Source organism: Prunus avium, chromosome 2 (genome assembly GCF_965620075.1).
Source record: "Prunus avium chromosome 2, drPruAviu1.hap1.1, whole genome shotgun sequence".
Classification (NCBI taxonomy): domain Eukaryota; kingdom Viridiplantae; phylum Streptophyta; class Magnoliopsida; order Rosales; family Rosaceae; genus Prunus; species Prunus avium.
Genome location: NC_142285.1, coordinates 27,442,946 through 27,459,030, shown reverse-complemented (window position 1 = coordinate 27,459,030; position 16,085 = coordinate 27,442,946). Strand labels below are relative to the sequence as shown.

The window sequence follows — 16,085 nt, the reverse complement described above, 5'->3', positions numbered from 1 at the left end:
GGAATAAATTATAAATAAAATATGAAGTCTGATGGCAAGGATGTAAAAACATAGGAATACTATGACCTATTATATCTTAAGTTTGAAATTGGGTTTTACACATAGATTTATAGAATGATGGGTATATGTCTAGGAAATAGAAATTGTAGGGACCTATATCAGACAAGCCCTATTTTCTATTACACCTCCCTGTTTTCTTCTAAGTTTACAATGGCGTCTGCATAATAATAACGTCCGAACATCCGCATAGGAGAATAACTATATATCTACAACCGCATAGGAGAATTTCTGTGTACATATAACTTTGAAGCACTTCAAACGGTGGTCCTCATACGACCAAAAAAACAAAACGGTGGTCCTCCTCCTACTGCATAAAGCCATTGAGAATATAAATCACTTGCTTGCTGTTTATTTTATGCGATCTTCAAAAAAGCAAGTTGCCAATACCATGAACAAAGACCAAAGTTTTCTGACGAGGTTTCAAAGAACTTTTTTGGGTCAATAGGGTTCACAGGACAGAACTTTATAGCTAATGGTTGGCAATATTAAATTTGTAAAGGTAGAAGTTGTTAGAGTGATTGTAAATTTTTATTTTTTTTATGCGGGTTAAGTTTTTTATGTGGTTGTAACTTATAATTCGTATTTTCTTACTTTACAAGCTTGGTTAAGTTTTTTTTTAATTTTTTTTTGTATAAATAATATTTAAAAAGCGAGAATCGAGTGCAGGAATAAATGATCTTAATAATTTAATTAGAGATATAATTAACCATTGGATTACAAGGCCCTTAGGCTTGATCAAGTTTATTTTGAGGAAAAACAAAGATATAATTTTTCTTTTTTTGGTCTTGCACCTCTCGCTTTCATAGATGTGATCTTATCTCTCTTTTTTCGGTTCGTATTGTGACCTTATCTCTTGTCTTCTAGAAATGCTGGTTTCGAAATTGCAGATTGGTTTGTTTGTTCTTCACATGTATTACGAATAGGGTAAAACTGCTTCTTCTTTTTAAGAAAAAGAAAATTTGAAGTTGAAAAAATTCATAGAGATTAATATAGAACATTGATCAGGCTTGCCAAACAAACATTGAAATTCTTTGTAGAGATATATATGTAGTCTACAGTCTGCTTATGAAACGGTGACCCATGTCGTTTTTCTAAAGTGCTCTATTATCTATAGTTAGGAGACTCAGAATCACTCTTTTTTGTTAAATTATTACATAATCCACATAGAAAACGTAATTGGACTTTTGTTGATTGATGATCAAATGTATTTGATTTCTACATGTAATTGTTCTTTTATTTATTTACATTTGATAGGAACTATAACAACAACTATTCATAATATGAATCATGAAGAGCAATTGGAAAATTAATCCGGCCTACACATCCTAGGTAATATGTGTACCGCCACGACTTGTAACATCGGTGGTGGCTCCACAACCCAAATCCTTGGTGGCGGCGCCGCGACATCAACCACCACAATCCTAGTCCCGTTAGCACAAACCACACAAACTCTCCCCCTCCCGGCACAAACTTGCTCAGCCTCTCTCAACACAACCGAGTCCATCACCACTTCCCAACAATCATTTTCATCAACATATTTGCTCAACACTCCTTTACTCTCATCCACCACATACATCGCATCATGGTCATGATGATGATGATCATCATCATTGATGGATGTAGCAGTTGGTCCATTCCATCCACCAAGCATGCCTTGAGGCATGTCTTGCCACGTGTCCTTTTCGACATCATAAACAGCCCCTTCCTTGATAGCATTGCCCTTCACATTCACCATCCAAAGCTTCCCTCTATACCCAATTGCCTCCACAGCCTCCCTGCTAAACCTCCCATCTTTAAGCCCTGCCTTCTTAACCCATGATGCAGAAACCTCCTTCCTCCTCATGTCCCACTCTTCCATCGATCTCGCAACGTCCCCTCTGTAAGTTGTCCCCATCCCACTCGCCACATACACTTTGCCCCCCACAGTTCCGGCAGCACACCAACGGCGCGGCTTGGGCAGCGGGGGGCCGAAGGACCACTGGTTGGACAGTGGTTGGAACACAAGAGGACGAGGCAGCGCGGGTTTGAATTGGTGGTTGGTGGCGGCGACGAGGACAAGGCAGCCGGAGACGGACAACGTCTGGATGGGGAGTTTTCGAGAGAGGAAGGCCGGGTGGCGGTGGAGGAGGTGGAGAGGAGGGTCGGAGGGAGGAGAAGGGAGAGATGTCCACGTGTTTGATATTGGGTCTAGTGAGGAGAACTGAATGGGGGAATTGGGGTTGTGATCAGGTGGAGGAGAGAGAAGAGCGTATAGAGAGAAAAAAGGAGGGAAGGAAGGAGAGTAGATTAGGCGCCTCCATGAGTGGCAAACAGAGAAGAGAATGGAAGGGTTGATTTTTGCAAGGCAGAGCTGTGCAAGGTGGTTTGGTAAGCCTGGCAACGGCAAAGTCTCATTGGAAGAGGCTTGAGTTTGATTGTGTTTTTTGTGTTTTGGTTTTTGTATGGCTTCTTGATCCATTGAGATTCATTCAAGCATTGGTGTGGGATGAGAATGCACTTAATTTTTGGTGTTTTTTTCAGTTCTCTGGTACGTTTATGTAGAGATGGGTATTTGGAATGCGTCTTGTGTTCCTTTTTATATCTATCCTCTTGTGAGTTCATCACTTTATAGGGATCACGTGTGCAAATTGATACTTGGATTTTTGGTGCCGTTTGGTTTCCCCAGTAGCCAAAGATTAATGCACCTGTATATTGTATTTAAATTTTTTGGGTAAGAAAGAAATAAAGTTTATTTGGACCACATTTAAATGTGGTACAAATAACATTATAGTCTCTCCAACATGATCATTTTCACATTATAAAACATCATAATATGAATTTCGACTTAGGACACATGATAATACATTTAAGTTCCATTTTAGATGGGGTATTCAAAAGAAAATATTCGAATTTGACAACAAAACTAAATTTACTAAAGAAAAACTAGAAAGTATTATATTGAATGAATTGGAAATGGATTTGAAATAACTATATGTATTTGAAATCCATTTGTTTTCTTCATTTCCTTTTTATTCGAATCTTGGCATACATGAATGATAGCAACCTAAACAAATAATTTAATGCTATATTGCCATATAAATCTCTAAATTTGGAAATACTCCATTCAAATGAACCTTATATATTCGCTTAAGTTTATAAATAAATAAATAAAAGTCTATCGCATACGCTCCCATAGAGAAACTAACAATTGTGAGTAAAAGATTATCTTTAGAAGCATCCATTTTTTATATTTTTTTTATATCAATGGGTTAGGTGATTCTCCCAACCAAAAGTAAAATATTCGGCTGGATAATTAAAGCACAATCATATCTAACAGTCTAGAAACAAAACAAAGTCAACATGAACTAGCTTGATGCACGTAAGCCCTCAGTCTCCTGACTTCGAGCAAAAAGTTTTGAATGGATTTTAGCTGAAAAAAGATAGCAAAATTATAAATTTTGTGTGTGTATTTGCTTTACTTTATTTTTCTCTAGAATATGTGTGCGTGGATTGCGTAGTCCATCAAGAAATAAAGTCTTGAAGTGACCGAGGGGTTTACCTCAGTGGTGAGGTCTCTACACCTTTCCTCCCTTGGTCTCCTATTCGAATCCCCTCCCCAATACAATGTATCTATTGCTAATTCTCAAAAAAAAAGTTCTTTGAAGTATTTTTACACAACATAATTTATTTACAAAATTGTGCGGAGAGTACTAGAAGCAATAAAGACATTGAGCTCATTATCAAACTTTCCAAAAGGTTCACAAACCAAGAGCTCTGTAAAAGCTACTTGCGTCACTCTCCACCAAAAGGATGAAAACAATGGATATGGGGTGGGTTTAGGCCGATTTGGGTCGATTAATTAGCCATTTTTGTTTATGGATTAACTAATCAAACGTTGTCAACGAAATCTAGCTCAGTGGAAAAGAGTCGATTTGCAGACCATTGGTCTTAAGTTCGAATCTTCATGGCATTTTGATAGTGTATGTTGTGTGAAATTCTCTCATTTTTAATTTAGACCATCGCTCGTATCAATGAATACAAAAACTCATCAACCTAAAAATATCATTTTGGATTAAAACTAGGGGAGAATTTAAGCAAAGGCATATCACTTATGGGCGGTTTGGTTCTGATGGTTTAGGAGCGAGGGGGATTCGTGTTTAGTGGTTTAACTCAATTACCATACAAAGTCATAACATTTTTTAGTTTCATTTTCTAGAACTTGCTTTCACACACTTTCAGTCATGTGAAATGAGAACAGTTTATACTTGAAAGTTGAAACAAACACATCAATTATTTCTTTTTATAATTGGAGAACAGTACATGGTTACACTGCTGTTTGGAGTTGTTGGGATCGGGGAGTCTCATGGGTTCACACAGTCACTTAAAAAGTTAAAAAGTTTCTTTAACTCAATGGAAACTCCAATTTGGACCACTGAAAGAGGAATAGCGAGTGCATATTATTATTATTATTGTTAATTTCGAAAAAAGATATATCCCAAACCCTAGCTAAAAGAAAAACTCTCTCTCTCTGAAAGCTTAGCCGCCGCCCCCCTTTGGGGGTTGGTGGCCATTTCCTTTGGTGCAACCCGTCCTGTTTCTACTCCCTTTCCTTCTTCTCATCCCTCCTTTCCTTTGCCTCCCGCTTCCCCTGTTGGGGTTTTATTTTACTTTTCCACGCCTTTTTCTCTTGCTTTGCTTTAGTTTTGGCTTTTGGTCCAGATCTCTTCTTACCCATCTTTCTACTGCTACTGTGGCTGATTTTGGGTGGGTTCGTGGTTTTCTGGTAGCTCTTTCGGCGGTCGGCGCGGTGGTGGGCTCTGTTTTGGTGCTCCTGTTTAGATCTACTCAGATCTATTCGTTTCCCCGGGACTGCTCATCGGCCTGGTCGGCTTGGGTGTTCTCGGCTCTCCCTGGAGTTGTCGAGCTTGCGGTACAGATCTGTTTTTCTGCAGTTTTCTTGCGGTTTTTTAGTGCTTCAACTCGTTTTGCGAGTGTTGCTTGTTCAGTCTCTTCTTGTATTTGCTTGTAAGAGTTTAAGTTTTGTTGTATTTGTAGTTTGGGTGCCTTGGCGTTTGGCTTTAGGCTGTTACTGTTCGATGCCGGAGTTTTCCTGGCCTGCGGTGTTTTTACCGCTTTATCTCTGGTCCTCTGTGGCCATGACTGGAGTGCCCGATTTTTTCGGTGTCCTCCCTCTCTGGACTACTGTCCAGTACTGTTCTCTCTGGCCTGCTATGGCCATGTCCGGAGTGCCCTTTGCTTCCGGTGTCCTCCTCCTTTGGACTACTGTCCACATCTGTATTAACCCTTTATGGGTATCTGTAACCGTTTTGGTTCTTGTTCTGGTCTGTATGGCTTTTAGCCTGGTGCTTGATTCATGAATACAATATCGCTTATTCTCAAAAAAAAAAGCGAGTGCATATTGTTGGATGAACAACAATCAGTATTACACTAATAATTTAATTTAACAATTAAATTAAACAACAAATAAAATACCGAAATTAAACAAGGCAGTAAAATAAAAATTGACGGTTCTTGCAGAATTGCAATGTCCTTGAAACAAAATTTCGCCCCTACTCAGTGCTTGTAGTTTTGCAGGCATCTGCTCCACCAAGTACAACTCTCTAAATCAAAGTCCTAGCACTAGGGCTTTGATTTCTTGCTAAATTTGTGTGTTTATCTCTTAGGCTATACAGGAATGATGATATAAATGTCCGCTGCGAATTTGATATATTCAAGTGATTGGCCTAACTTCTATTGAATAAAATGCCAATTTTCTTTTTGGGCCTAATTTCATTTTCTTATTTCCTAAAACAAAAACCCACAGTATGCAGAGTTAGCTGACAAATGTTTACACTTTGGAAATTACAGCACTTGTTATCGTCATGCTGACGTTCCCAAACCAAAGCACAACGTCGCATATAATAAAAAGGCGATATATAAAGCCTTTTTTTTTTTGGTCTTAAACCTAAGTTGGAGTACCTATGCCAATAATCCCTCTTGGTGGATAATTTATAAACACTAAAATATGAGCTAAAACCTCTTCTGTAAGTCCTTAAAGAGACCTTTGTACCCATCCCAACCTCCCCTAAACTTTTTGTTTTAAAAAAAGAGGTGACATATAAAAAGTGCCCAAAATTTAAGGTACCATATATAATATATTATTCTATATATGTGGTAGCTTTCAAGTTTCAACTTTGAAGCCCTTCAAAAGGTGGTCCTCCTCGTGCATAAAGAACCGTTGAGAATATAAATCACTTGCTTGCTGTTTATTTTATGTGATCTTCAAAAAAGCTAGTTGCCAATACCATGAACAAAGACCAAGACCAAAGTTTTCTGACAAGGTTTCAAAGAACTTTTTTGGGTCAACAATAGGGTTCACATGACTTTATAACTAATGGTTGGCATTGTTAAATTTGTAAAGGTGGATGTTGTTGGAGTAGTTGTTGTGGAGTAGTTGTTGTTGCTTTTTTTTTTTTTTTTTTTTTTGGTCTGAATCATGAGATGGTCCTGGATGGGCCCCAACTATGGGTGGCACCTGTTGTTGTTGCCTTTAAATTAGCTAATGGTTGGCAATATTAAATTATTGGCTTATTTTCTTACTTTACAAGCTTGGTCAAGTGTTTATTTATTTATTTATTTTTATATAAGTGATATTGAGAAAGAGAAAATTCAAAATGAGACTTCTAACATAGGGATAAATATTTTTAATCACTTAATTATAAATCCATTGCGCTTCATCAAGTTCATTTCAAGGAAAAATAAAGAGATGTTTTTTCATTTTTTTGGCCTTTGCACCTCTCACTTGCTTTCATGCATGTGATCTTATTTCTTGTCTTCTTGATTTTGTTTTCATGTTGGTTTCGAAATTGTTGATTGGTTTCTTCTCCACAAATAGGGTAACTGCCTTTTTCTTGTCAAATTTGAGCAAATTAATATAGAAAATAGAACATTTATTCAATACTTGTCAAACTAAACATTATTGGAATTCTTTGTAAAGATATATTGTTTTTCTAAATTACTCTATTATTTAATTAAGGAACCCTGGATCAATTTTTCTTTTGTTACACTAGAGGAAATAAAACTTTAGACCTTCCTAACATATTTATTATTCCGGATTCCGAGCCTTTACATTTAAAGATTGTACATTTATCTATATTTCACAAAATTTTGATTATCCTATATACAGCCGTGGCATATATCTTATTCATTCTTTGGAGTGAAAACATAGAAAACATAAAATAGATAGAGGAGTTGCAGGCAGTTTCAATATTGTTTAAGTTGAAGAATAAAAAAACGTTGACCTTTTCTTTTTCACACACAAACGCACAGTTTTAAACAACAACATCTTCTTTTAACACAAATACAAATGACGGGAGGTTGCATGCAAAAATTGAAATAGAACATCATGCATGTAGTGTGGTATGTAAATGGATTTGTTCGTGCCTACTAGTCTTTGGGAAACAATAGTTCCTCTTTTATTTTAGACATAAACCCACCAAATTATTAACTTTTATGAAAAACTCAAATTTCAAATTTATAGATTATGTCATCTACCTATTTTTTTTAGAAATTTTGGAATTCCATTTATAATTTAGCTAAAAAAACCACTAGTCACAAAAGGTTAATACAAAAAAGTCACAAAGAGTCATTACAATAATAGAGTAATCGAACATCAAAATTAAGACAATATGGTGCGCCTCCACTAACGATTACGCAAGATCGAACACTCAGGCATAAGTATCTCAACTAAGATTGCAAACTTAGAACCAAAAAAAAATAAAGATTGAAAAAAATAAGGGTAATGCTAGGCTTACCACAATTTTCATACCACATTTGTACCACATCTCTAATAGAGGTGGAGCCCACTAATATAACGGGGCCCATCTCTATTAGAGAGGTGGTACAAATGTGGTATGAAAATTATGATAAGCCTAGCATTTTCCAAAACATAAAGCCATAAAAATACAAATAAAATTCTCACAAAAGAGAGGTGGAAAATTCTCACAAAAGGAAAGGTGAAAAACTCTCACAAAAGGAGAGGTGAAACTACAAAGAAAACTCAAATAGTCTTTGCGACTTATTCCAAACATAAAGAAACCGTAAAAAGGATGGTAGTAGAGATCCGACACCAAAACGCATATGAGTATGTCATCTACCTTACTTGTCAAATCCCTTATTTTTAGCATTTATATTTGATTCCTTTTAATTTGGAAACCTATTCAATAATAAAACGTTTCAACCAAATAAATCAATGAACACACCAATATACATATATAACAATTTAATACACTTAATACATATGTTCAATAATAATATACATAAATAATAATAATATTATAGCTAAACAAACGAAGAAAATATACCTAATACAAATTAATATTTTTTCGCCTAAAAAGTATTGATTAGGTAATTGTCCCTTGGAAAATTATGATGATATATGCAAAAACAATTTTTTTTTTTTTATAAAAAAAACCCTACATATCTAATGATAGGTAAATAGATACAATTTATGTAGAAAAAATAAGTACATTATTTAGATATAAAAAGATAGGTGCCTAATTCATAAACTAAAATGAAAAGATAAGTACATTATTTACACTTTTATTATATAGGTAAAAATATATAGATACACTATTTATCTATATGCATCCCTAATTTACCTAGATTATATAAGTAAATTATTTACCTATAATTGTTTCCGTTTTTTGCTAAGACAATGTATATTAACTTACCTATATTTTTAAGTATAATGATTTGCTTATATTTGAAAATACAATTAAAAATACGTACATGATAATTTTGAATTGCTTGCCTCCTTCTCTAGAAGGATCTCCTTCCTGCAAATCACGGTTTGACACATGTGCAAAAATAATTCATCAAAAACCACAAAAAGAAAAATTCATGCACACATGTCATCCAATCACTGGCAGGAATGTTGGAGTTCTACTTAAAAGGGAAGGAAGTATTTTCCTTAAAAGAATAAGTAAATTAATTTATAAACGAAAATTGAATTAAAGAGAATTGGTAAGAATTTGATGGAATGAAAATTGAATATATTGCAACAAAAATAAAATAAAATTCCCACGCCAAAAGAAGACAAAGGAACTAAATTAATTGTAAAAGAAACAAATAAGAACATTAAATGCCACCAATTTGGCAAAAATAAACATTAAATGACACCAAATCAGTTGAAAAATAAGTTAACAATATAATAAGAAATCAACATAATTAATTGAGGAAATATAAACTGTAATGAGGGGTACTTTTGGAATCTAAAAAGTACAATAAATTAGATTTTGAACTTGATTAGGTAACTTATTGAGTTGGTTGCTAGTCAGAGTTTTATTTATAGAAAAATAAGTTGATGGGTTGCAGATAAGAACAAATGAATTTCAAAGGGAAAAGCCAAATTTTTTGAGGCACAATTACTTTCTATCACAATCAAAATGCAATTAATAAGCACATGGGGTGACACCACAGTGGAAAAAAGTTGATCAAATTCTCCCCCTCCCCCTTCCTAGCGAATGACAAAAAAAAAAGGTAATTAATAAACAATTTCATGTAAACGCAGAGAGGAGGCTGGGATGGAAACCAAACAAGAATATATCTTTTTTGAAAAAATAACAGGAAAAGATTAGCTTTTACAACTCAAATCCAATAAAAACTAACTGTATAAAAAGTCAAATAAAACAGTAACATGGTGAGAGCCTAGAAGTAGGAAGACCGGCATTTAAATGGAATTAGATACCTATTTATTAATTCAACACAATCAGAAAATTAAATACAACATATAAATTTTGAATTATAAAAATCTTAAATTTTGTCGAGGCAAGCATTTGACACTTTGACCTTAAGACGATTTACGCCTCACATTAATACTTACGATTGCTGGCGTTCATCTCCCACCACCACTACAAAATTCATCTACCTTGTAAAACCAACCCGACCTCACATCACACTCTTTCTTCTAATTAACATTTTTAATTTAATGAATATTTAACAATTAAAATGTAATGGAGGTTGTGACCCTTCATACATTTTTAATTTAAAATTTTGAATAAGTTCGTCTTCAATGTTTATTACATCTCAGTGTGGAATTGGAATCATAAAACAGTGTTGGTGGACTTTACGACCACTTTGATCACAAACTGCATAATTTTGAAAGCTGATAATCTTCATTCATTCATTGCTGCATCAATGGCTACTTCTTTAAACCCCATGCTGCACGATGCTTCTTCTTCCTCCTTTTACCGGTGTAGCTATCACTCATTCTTGAGTTTCAGAGGCGAAGATACACGCAAGGGCTTCACTGATAACCTTTATAGGGTCTTGGAGCTGGCAGGAATCCACACGTTTAGAGACGATGATGAAATCGAGAGAGGAGCAGATATCGCAGCAGAGTTTAACAAAGCAATAAATGAGTCGAAAGTATCGATAATCGTCTTCTCCCAAAACTATGCTTCCTCAAGGTGGTGCTTGGACGAACTGGTGAAGATAATGGAACGTAGAAAACATAATGATGGCCATATTGTTATGCCGGTTTTCTATCCCATGTCAGGAACCATCCCATGTCAGGAACCAGAGAGGGAGCTTTGCAGATGCATTTTCTAGACATGAAGAGCGCTTCAAGGAGGAGATGAACAAGGTGGAGGAATGGAGAAGAGCGCTTAAAGATGCTGCAGATCTGGCAGGGATGGCTTTAAAAGATAGGTAAAATTCTATGCATATATGCACTTTAATTTGTAAGCATCAGATTTTTCATTAATTTTGACATGTTTTAAAATATTAGGTTCAACTTTAATTGGTTTAAAATACCTTAGCACCACATTTTATCAAGAAGATTTCAATTTATTTCATATCCTATACTCAATTTGCATTAGCACGAGGCTTTCATATATTCATTTCAACTGATAATCTATTAGGAAAAATTAATAAACATGATCTTATTTTGCTTTCTATACTTTGATATGATCGAAAATTCATAGGTATGAGTGGCAGTTATCCAAGACATTGTTAAAGAGATTGGAAATAAGTTGAATCCGAAGGTATTGAATGTTGCTCCCTATGCTGTTGGAATAGATGATCGCGTGTAAGGCATAAACATGTGGTTAGAAGATGGATCAAATGCTGTTGGTGTAGCTGTGATCTATGGGATGGGAGGAATTGGCAAGACCACCATTGCCAAAGCTGCTTATAACCGCAACTTTGGAAGATTTCAAGGCAGCAGCTTTCTTGCAGATATTAGAGAAGCTGCAGAACAGCCCTATGGTTTCGTTCGCTTGCAAAGGAAACTTCTTTCAGATATCCAAAAGGGGAAAGCAAAGAAAATAGACAACATAGATGAAGGAATAATCAAGATCAAACATGCTGTATGTAACAAAAGACTTCCTATTGTTCTCGATGATGTGAACGATTTGGATCAATTTAATGCAATTCTTGGAATGAGAGAATGGTTTTATCCAGGAAGTAAAATTATCATAACAACCAGACATGAACATTTGTTAAAAGCTCATGAAGGTTGCACAATGATTGAGGTTGAAGAATTGAATGAGTATGAATCACTTGAGCTTTTCAGTTGGCATGCCTTCGGACAACCCCAGCCTATCGAAGGCTACATGGAACTTTCAAGACCTGCAGTAGAACATTGTGGAGTAATTCCATTAGCTCTTCAAGTTCTGGGATCTTCTTTATCTGGGAAAGAAGTAGACGTATGGCATAGTGCATTACAGAAGTTATGTGAAATTCCTAATGTCAAGATTCAAAAAATTCTTAGAATAAGCTATGATTCTCTGCGAGATGATCATGACAAAAATATATTCCTCCATATAGCCTATTTCTTCATTGGAAAGGAGAAGGATACAGGGACTGAACGAATGCGGCATATTTAGCATCTTCCTTCCTGGGAGCAAAATTCCAGATTGGTTCAGCTACATAAGCATAGGTAACTTGGTGTTGTCGATTGTTGAACCTGCAAATCCTAACGTCAAGATTCGAGGCTTAAACGCATGCGTTTTATATGCACGACGCCCTGATCATAAGGGTGATGAACGTGTTGCCAGTGAACACTTTGTTAAGGTGAGCAATGAGACCAAGGGTCGCATGTGGACCTATTCCCCTGTGGCAATGGCTCTTCCAAGAGAAAACCAAGACATGTTATGGCTGAGCCACTGGATTTTCGGGGACGATGAGTTGGAAGGCGGGGAAGAACTACGCATTTCGGTGAAGTCAGGTTTGTGGGCAAAGGAGTTCGCGATCCAACTTGTGCATGAAGAAGAAAATAAGGGTAAGGGTGTTGGATCGCATGGTGAAGATATAGTAACACTTCCTTGGAACCAAAATGTTGTTAAGGCTGGAGATGTGCCAGGATCAGTTTCAGCATCAAAATCTGAGATGTGAAGGGGCAAATACTTTCTATGCAATCATAGGTATCGAATTCATCAAGCTCAATTCAGAAGGTGCCAGGCGAACTCAGCTTTTGGTGACTATTCATACAAGCCAGGGGCCTCCTTTAATTTTGATAATTTCTTATTTGCCCACGAGGTTGATATTAGTGAGAAGAAATTGAGGTATGTTCCAAACGCATTCACTAATAAAACCTATCCAATTTAGGTATTCATTATGTTATTACAATAGTTTAGGCAATATTGATATGTAATTAGGTTTTTCTTCTTCTATATTTCTAAACTGACGGCAATTCAGCATATTACTCTTTTTTTCTTTTCTAGGCCTTCGGCCAACTATTAATAATATCCAACCCACCACATGATTGTTCGATAACAATGAGCACTTTGCAGGCTAGCCCAATAATCTACCTATTCCAGTACGACAATATATGCGAATAATGGATCATATGAGACTCAATAATTAGTAATACATGTTAGTTTACTTGTACCGGATATTGAAATTATTCTAATTCTATCTTTATGTTTGTTTACTTGTTTAAATGTCTGTTAAAACTTAAAAGCAATGGTGATGACATATAGTAATTGGGAGCATTTTTGCTCACCACTTTAACCCAAGGTGTACCCTCACCATCGTTCTCAACATTTGACACGTGTCTATTGACATAACCATGGTTGCATAAATACAAAGTAAAAAGTTAACTATGGTTATGCCAAGGACGTCAAGTGTTGAGATGGATGGTGAGGGTACACCTTGGGTTAAAGTGGTAAGCAAAAATATGCCCTATAGTAATTACCTATCTTTGGTCACCTAAAATCATGTATAATTTGCTATTCTTTAGAGCAGCCACAATAGACTCCCTAAACCACCTCTTTACATAAAATTTAGGGAGGAAGTGAGAAAACAAACCTCCAACCATGCTCCCTATCCACTCCTAAAATAAGGAGACCTCTAGGAGCTCCTAAATCTGAGAAGAGAGAAAGGACTTGTAGTGGCTCCCTATAATTAAATGCTGCTTTACTTTAATGCTATTTTAAATATTTATTTAATGCTAACTATTTTTTACTATTATTTTATATGAAGAGGGAGCATTTATGCTAAACCAAAAAATAGATAAATAAATAATTTATGATTCCCTAAATTAAAGAGCGTGGTTGGAGTTGAAATTTTAAGAGCATCCGCAATGGGCTCCCTAAACCACATCATTAGACAAATTTTAGGGAGGAATTGTAAAAATGCAACTCCAACCATGCTCCCTATCCACCTCCTAAAATAGGGAGTCCTCTAGGAGCTCCTAAATCTGAGGAGAGAGAAAAGACTTCTAGTGGCTCCCTATAATTTAATCCTGCCTTATTTAATTAGTATTTCAAACCTTTATTTAATGCAAACTATTTTTTTTTTTAATAGAGATGGACCAATCAAAAAAGAGTTATAGCATTTATGACTCTCCAAAGTAGGGAGTATGGTTGGAGTTGAAATTTTTTAGAGAGCTCCTAAAATAGCTTTCTTATATTTTTAGCTAAATTTTAGCTAAGAAATAGAGAGCATCATTGTGGATGCTCTAAAAGGAACTCCTAAAATAGCTTTATAGTGTTTTTAGCTAAATTTTAACTAAAAAATAAGGAGCATGATTGTGGATGCTCTTAGTTACCTTTTTTTTTTTTTTTTATGGAAATTAATTGTGGTGCAGGGCATTATTCTCAAGTGAAAACATTTCACATACTTCGAATGTTTTCCTCCTTGTAGTGTAATAATGTCCGTAAATTTGTTTTTATGCTCAAGGTTAGAGCTTCATGCCTATTTTAGAAAAGGCTAAAATTCTGACTTATATTTTACTTTAGTTTTTTGTTTTGTTTTGTTTTTTTCTATCAAATGTAAACTTTATTACATAAATTTCAATAGTACAATCAAATAAATTAACATGACATCTAAAGTACCAATCCCAAGAGAGGGCAACAAACTAACATTTTAAAAACAAAACTAGAGCGAACAAAAGCCACACTAAAACTACTAGCCCACATCACCACAATTAACCATAAGCCCAAAAAAAACCCACAAACCCAACATAACCGAGCCCTAAAGATATCCATGAGCCTAAATGAACCCTACCACCAGCCACACCCCCCACACCGCACTAAATCTAGGGAAGATATGATTTCCAGCAATATACCTATGCATAATAGCGAACAAATAAACGAAAACAACAACCCTGCCAAAGAACAATTAGGTGATTTGCAGCAACCTCCGTCAAAGACGATGTTGAACCAACAGAGAACATGAGTAGTGTTAGAGAGATGGTTTTGGGAGAAAGATTTGATTGAGAACATAGCCTAAAAGGAGTAATGAGAAACTTCAATTTGAGCATGGCTTAGAAGAAATCACCACAAGGGGTTCACTACTAAAATATTTGGTTTTGAGCACAACTGTTATTTGTGCTCTTTAATGCAAAAAGGCATAATTATTCGTGCTCTATACTGATGGCCACAATGTAGCCACTTTAAAATAGTCGGTTTCCTCTATAGGAGTTTCTATTATTCATAGGGCACGATTTTACTATTTGGTGTCTTAAACTCAATACTTTTGGGCACGTATATGGCATATATCTGACAACATCGATTGCTGCTTTTGATTTGACTTTTGTACATACACACAAACCATTCATCTGTGCCCAATGTATTTACTTTTTCAACAAAAAAAAAAAATTAGGGTTGCCAAGCACCGCCACCTCTTACATCCCTCTACCATCCAAATCAGCGCCACTTCACCTCTCTCTCTCTCTCTCTCTCTCTCTCTCTCTCTCTCTCTCTCTCTTTCAAGTAATGCAAACACAATGAGCTCACTAAAATTAAAATTTTCAACCAAACTTGCACAAATAAATACAAGATTAGATTTAAGAATTGGGTATAAATGAAAATTATGCAAATACACAATTAGCTCACTCAAATTAAAACTGTCAACATCTTAATTCTTACTTACCATCTTTCAATACAGTCAAAGCAAAATTGCTTTGTCTTACAGTTGGAATAGTGAACAACTACAAACTTGTTAGGCTTGTCCTATAAAACGCAAACTTTTCATTTTTGTTCATTTCACAAAGAACGCAGTCAACCATCCATAAGAATTTAGAGCAGAGAGACACAGAGAGAGAGAGAGAGAGAGAGAGAGAGAGAGATATATATATATATATATATATATATATATATATATATGTTTTTCAATTTTCAATGTGGGATTATTGGAATCGTTATCTCTGCCTGATCGGTCACTTTGAATTTTCTTATTCCTGGTCATATTATTCAGCTACTCCAAGTGCTTTTCACAGTGGGGATGCTGTGGTTGGGGAGGATGGTGGGAAGGATGAGGAAGATGGAGGAGAAGGGAGACATCGGTAAAATCGAAGGAGGAGAATAAAGAAGGCTCATTTTGGGTTTCTAGAGATAAGAGTTATGGTCTTCGAGAAAGCAAAGGATGGAGAAGGAGTATGGGGGAAGGCAAAAGGAGGAGAAGATAATTTTTTTTCTCCTAAAATGAGGAGTTGATAAGTAGAATAAATTATTTTTTAAAAAAGTATATAAAACCTGAAGGCACAAAAAAAAATTTCGTTTCCTATGGAAAGCACAATTAATCATGCTTTTAAACTATAA

At 35.5% G+C, this 16,085-nt stretch overlaps 2 pseudogenes; one reads left to right on the top strand and one right to left on the bottom strand.

Moving 5' to 3' along the window:
- Nucleotides 1–1,244: 1,244 nt before the first annotated feature.
- On the bottom strand, nt 1,245–2,732 carry LOC110768063 (F-box/kelch-repeat protein SKIP25 pseudogene; annotated as a pseudogene).
- Nucleotides 2,733–10,236: 7,504 nt separating this feature from the next.
- On the top strand, nt 10,237–15,833 carry LOC148296768 (disease resistance protein RPV1-like; annotated as a pseudogene).
- The last annotated feature ends 252 nt before the right edge of the window (nt 15,834–16,085 follow it).